Genomic DNA, 6,375 nt, shown 5'->3' with positions numbered 1-6,375 from the left:
TAAAAAAAATTCCAGCACACCATTAACAGGAAAGGCATAGTTCCAGAAATACATTTTAGAATGAAAGATTCTCACAAACAAAACGTCTGGACGCTGTAATAGCATGTGAGCTCTCTAATTTCAAGTGACCAATGACTGGCCAACTTGAGACTCAAAAGATAAACCTGACTTTGCAAAATATATCTTAGATCAGCATAAAAAGACTAGCATTACAACTCCTCAGACAGCTGTACATGAGAGGATAATGTTTTATCATTTGTTGTTCCTGTTTGTTTGCTTTTCAAGCAGTGAGATTCCATTTTATAATGTAAAGCGATATATAAACTAAATAAATTATTTATTACTATTATTGTATGCGCTGCATGGTGAAACCGGACTTAGAGATGACCCAAAGATGGCCCAAGTCTTAGGTTATATGCTTGTGGTGGCTAATTTCTTTACTATCAAATGAGGAGACAAACTTATCACACAAGTCAGAGTTATACTTAAACTAAATCTTTATTCACTTATTAATAAGGGAGCAGGTCAATACAACACACACATAAAGTGAATCGATTTGAGTGCTCTACGATAATGATGGCTGGTCGACGAATCACGCTCAGATGATTCGTTGAGAGCCCCGAGACAAAAGTACAAAGGTCTTTTATAGCCAAGATACACCCCTTTCAACCTACATAGAAAGGGTCACAAGGTTAAGATTTGTATGAAAGATACTTATAATTCACAGCAGACAGTATCTACTGTAAAAACAGTTATCTTTGTGTAGAGACCAGGGTCTGGCCCCGAGCCATCTCTCCCTGGTACCATATAGAACAGAAACATTAACTCATGCTCTGAAATGCTGTCTCCTCACCCAAAAGACATTGTAAATCTCCTGTCAGTGTTATCTCACAGAGGCCCATCCTCAGTAGAACACACACACACAATAGTTATAAGAATCCCCTATTCTGCTGCATAAAACAACCATTTGATGCTATAAAAGTATTATAACATAATCTTGCAATTTTGCTCTCACATGCTTCATGTGCATGCACTTTGAGCCATGGCTCCATCCAGTGCCCTCTGGTTTACTGGCTGTGATGCCGTCTCTGTGTTGAAGAAAGGGGTGTGGTTTGTTTTTAAAGGAGATCCTAAATGTGAGGGAGACCTTCAAATACACACGGTAAACAAAAATAAAGTAGTTTCAACTAATTATTATTATTATTAAGTAAGGCTTTTTTTAGTTTACTCAACTTTTCAGGTAAAGTGTTAGCAGAACTTAATGTTTAGTTGGACCAAAATTGTGTTTGCCCAAGATGTTTATGCTCATTCAACTACTTTTTGTTAGATGCCCAAATAATATGTGTAACTGGTTACACAAACACACACAAAGTGCTTTTCACATACAATGTTTTCAACTTATATATCTGACGTACATGATTACATTGTTCATGTTCATTTATACAGTAATTGTTATTCAACATGTCCTTACCTGGGATTTGAACTCACAACCTTTGGATTCATGGCATTCCGATCTTCCTGCTACACCCCCATGTTGTGTGTTTGTAAAAAGTTATGGTTTCCCTACCTTGTCAGAACATTCAGGTGAATTGTTTGGATGTTGGGGTCCTGAAAAGGCAGGAAAACACGTACACATGCATGCACGCACAATATATGAGATATATTAATATATGATGACAAGGTGTTAATCAAGGAAAAGGTGAATGTGGTCACACTTTATTTAGATAGTATTGCCATCTGTAGATCATCTATATGGAACTATCTGTTGATAATCAAATGCTTGTTAAGGTTACAGTTAGTGTCAGCGTTAGAATAAGAGTTAAGTTTTTAGGTTCAGGGTTAGTTAGTTGAAATGATTGAACATCTACTGAACATCCACTTCGGATTATCCAAGTAAAATGTAAACAGACACCACCACACTATCTTTCATACGCGGTGCAGTGAATTACAGCCCCAGATTCCAATTGGTTATGAACAATAACACCCACTTTAGATTCTCTGTCTCTAATAATAACAAACGACACAAAGGGAGGAAATCGTGTGTCCTTGAGATATCTTTAATCAAGTTCAAGAAAATACAGCTTATGTTGTTGACAAGCAGTGGAGAGGGGAAGTGCGGCAAGAATCAAAACAAGAAATACCATGCAATGCTTACCTATGAGAAACATTTGGAATTATTCCTGAATGCACTTGGAAAGTGGAGACGCCACAAACATAAAAAATAAAGTAGAAATATTATTGGAGACAGCATCGCATTTGCTAGCGAAGATTACAAATACATTTGGGCAAAGACCATGAAGGATCTCGGCTGGCCTCTGGTGGAGGAATTGTCACATCGGCATGTAGAACAAGAATAATAATAATGCATTTGCTGCTTGCAATCTGGTTCATATCTATGTTTCCAAGGGGATGTAAAGATGGTGGCCACTAGATGACAGCAGTGTATGTGCACAGTTTTAGACTGATCCAATGAACCATTGCATTTTTGTTCAAAATTGTGTATCAAGACAGCCCAAATGTGCCTAATTTGTTTATTAATAACTTTTCAAGTTCAAAACTGTGCACTCTCCTCAAACAATAGCATGGTATTATTTCACTGTAATAGCTACTGTAAATTGGACAGTGAAGTTAGATTAACAATAATTTAATATTTCTGCCAATATCAGATTTGTCTATGTCCTGGGAAATGTTCTTGTTACTTACAACCTCATGCTAATCGCATTACCCAACGTTAGCTCAACCGTCCCGTGGGGGACCCACCGATCCTGAAGAAGTTTTAAAGTAATGATGGAATGTCGTTTCTCTTTGCTTATTTGAGCTGTTCTTGCCATAATATGGACTTGGTGTAAGAACCGACGCTGATAATGAGAAGCAGGAACGGGGAGTGAACATTTAATTTTGCACAGGCATGGAACAGGACAGGAACAGCGTCAGAACCAGGTAACACAATGACATACGACAATTAATGCAGAATCGGAGAACAGAGCTGGGGAAAGACGGATATAGGGGAGGTAATAAAACAGGTGATTGAGTCCAATGAATCGCTGTAGCGTGTGACGAGGGAAGCAGGAGTGCATAATGATGAGCAGCCTGGCGGAGGAAGAGCAGGAGTAGGTGTGACACTTGGTCTTTTAAAATAGGGCTCATTTTTGGACTTTATTAATTGTATATAGCCATTGATTTTTAAGAATATAACTTATAAATGACAGTTGAGCTTAATACAACTGCATCAGAAGCCAAAATATAAGCTTTTACTCAATTGTTTGTAAACAATGTTTTTTTAAGTGTAGTTTTAAACACTACACATGTAGTTTTTTTCTTTCGGATGATCTGTCCATGTATCCATAGCTCCATCTGTGAAGATAGGTTACATTTCTATAGGTACATACCTCATCTGTTTAACCGGAACAAGGGTGGGATGTCAAACTGTAGCTTTAAAGGATTTCCAACCCGTACTAATTTTACCAAAAACTTTCTACACATTTCTTTAAGTATAGATCTGATTATATTTTACAGATTGTATTTATCTGTTTTAATTTGTGAGAGAATAATAATGATATACCTTTATTAATAAAAGTTATTGTTACAAGTCATTTTCAAATGAGTTAATAATGTTGAGGGGAAAAGGGTGGGACTATACACATAGTTCAGTAGCAACCTTAACTGGTGTAACAGTGTAGGTTCCGTCCCTCTCTTCGCCCCAACCCGGGCTCGAACCAGGGAAACCCTACTTCAAGTCTCAGAGCGAGTGATGTCACTGATTGAAACGCTATTAGCGCGCACCACCGCTAACTAACTAGCCATTTCACATCGGTTACACTGGCATAAACACTACCCGCAGAGTTGACCCCAAAGACACTACCATCAGTTGCCACCTCAATCATGGCCGTCAATGATGCCGTCAATGTGACTCCACCCCTTGTTTTGACAGGTGTCTTTGTTCACATACTGAAAACAAACGTACAACCAATCAGGGTTTTAAGAAAATTTCAACATGTATAACATTAAACAGTTTTAAAATAACTGAGACTCTCCATCCTCTACTACTCTACTCCAGCTCTCACACTCTTTCCCAGATCTTACACTCATTAAGTAGATATCATCATTCTTGTTGACTGCCCAGCACCCAAACGGTCCGCAGCTGTAGTACTTCACACTTCCTGGCAATCCTGTCCATAGAAGGGGTGAGTCTGGACCCTTGTAACCAAGTGTGTAACTACTTGCCAGACAGAATGGAATATCGTCCATGTTGGCCCCCCCCACTATAAAGCCCCCCAGCATCCTGCTTTGTAAAAGCTGAAGACCACAAAGATAAGCAAACAAGAAGCACATATTGTACATGTGTTAGTACTGCCAAATGACTTACAATGGCATAATGTTAAACATGTAAAATTTACCCTGATGGTAATGAAAAAGCTAAGAATCCTCTGGATTCATAAATTAGTAATGTTCTCCACTTACTTGCAAATTGAACCAAATTACCGGCCACATACTTGAACATGAGGTTTCCATGGTTGATACCCCAGATCCCTGCTGGTCCTACAGTGATATGCTTCAGGGAACCAGGCAGGTGGATCCATTTATCACCTACAAGGTAGTAGGGGATTTGACTTGTGTTCATTGCAACCACTTGCCCCAGTCTTGCATCGATCTGCATCAGATTATGATATCCACTACAGGCTGACAGTCCCAGGCTATGGAGACACCAGATCAAAGACACATCAGTAGAGTTAACCAGCAAAAAGGAGGATGAAATTATGGAGCCAACTTGATGATCAATTCCAAGTTTAATGTGGAGCTGCCTAAAAATAATATTTCACATGATGACAACTTACCATGACTGACGGGCAGGAGACAGAGGACCAATAGGAAGGCTGCAGTGGCTCTCATGATGTCTCTGTAGATCTACAGTATAAGTCTGGTTGAACATAGACTTTGTCCCCATTATATATATATAGCCCTGCAAACAGCTTTCAACGCCCATGAAATAATTATTAATGAGCTATTTATATCTGACAAACAACCTGTTTGAAGGAAACATTAACGGGAGGAGGATATAACCCCACCCTCTCCCACACACACACATAATATTATACACTGAACAAAAATATAAAACGCAACATGTAAAGTGTTGGTCCCATGTTTTATGAGCGGAAATAAAAAGATCCCAGAAATGTTCCATACGCACGAAAAGCTTATTTCTCTCACCTACTGTACTTGGCAGGTGGCATATTTGTAGAGCTGTTTGATAAGGTTGCTAAGTGTTATAGGAGGACCCATATGTTTATACTGTACCAGACTGAGTGTAACACAGTTTACACCCCTACAATCCCACTTCACTGGAGAACAACTTTTTATTTTTTTATTTCATTTGTTATCTTTAAACACTTACACTACATGACCAAAAGTATGTGGACACTGCTTGTCAAACATCTCATTCCAAAATCATGGGCATTAATATGGAGTTGGTCCCCTTTGCTGCTATAAGGCTTTCCACTAGATGTTGGAACATTGCTGCAGAGACTTGTTTCCATTCAGCCACAGGAGCATAAGTGAGGTTGGGCGACTAGGCCTGGCTAGCAGTCGCCGTTCCAATTCATCCCAAAGATGTTCGATGGGGTTGAGGTCAGAGCTCTGTGCAGGCCAGTCAAGTTCTTCCTCACCAATCTTAACAAACCATTTCTGTACGGACCTCGCTTTGTGCACGGGGCAATGTCATGCTGAAACAGGAAAGGGCCTTCCCCAAACTGCTCCTCAAAGTTGGAAGCACAGACTCGTCGAGAATGTCATTGTTTGCTGTAGCATTAAGATTTCCCTTTACTGGAACTGAAGGGCCTAGCCCGAACCATGAAAAACAGCCCCAGACTATTATTCCTCCTCCACCAAAGTTTATAGTTGGCACTATGCATTCGGGCAGGAAGCGTTCTCCTGGCATCCGCCAAACCCAGATTTGTCCGTTGTACTGCCAGATGGTGAAGCGTGATTCATCACTCCAGAGAACGGGTTTCGACTGCTCAGTGAGCTTACACCACTCCAGACGATACTTGGAATTGCACATGGTGATCTTAGGCTTGTGTGCGGTTTCGGCCATGGAAACCCATTTCATGAAGCTCTCAACGAACAGATCTTGTGCTGACACTGCTTCCAGAGGCAGTTTGGAACTCTGTAGGAGTGTTGCAACCAAGGACAGACGATTTTTGTACATTAAGCACTTCAGCATTCTGCGGTGCCATTCTGTGTGCTGTATGGCCTACCACTTCATGGCTGAGCCGTTGTTGCTCGTAGACGTTTCCACTTCACAATAACAGCACTACAGTGACCGGGGAAGCTTTAGCAGGGCACAAATTTGATGAACTGACTTGTTGGAAAGGTGGC

The 6,375-nt window shown here is 40.1% G+C and overlaps 1 pseudogene; it reads right to left on the bottom strand.

Annotated features, from left to right (window-relative positions):
• Positions 1 to 309: 309 nt before the first annotated feature.
• On the bottom strand, positions 310 to 4,921 carry LOC115197936 (fish-egg lectin-like; annotated as a pseudogene).
• Between the last annotated feature and the right edge of the window lie 1,454 nt (positions 4,922 to 6,375).

The sequence above is a fragment of the Salmo trutta genome, chromosome 8, assembly GCF_901001165.1.
Source record: "Salmo trutta chromosome 8, fSalTru1.1, whole genome shotgun sequence".
In the NCBI taxonomy this organism is placed as follows: Eukaryota; Metazoa; Chordata; class Actinopteri; order Salmoniformes; family Salmonidae; genus Salmo; species Salmo trutta.
The sequence above is the reverse complement of the archived record's forward strand: the minus strand, read 5'-3'. Positions and strand labels throughout refer to the sequence as shown.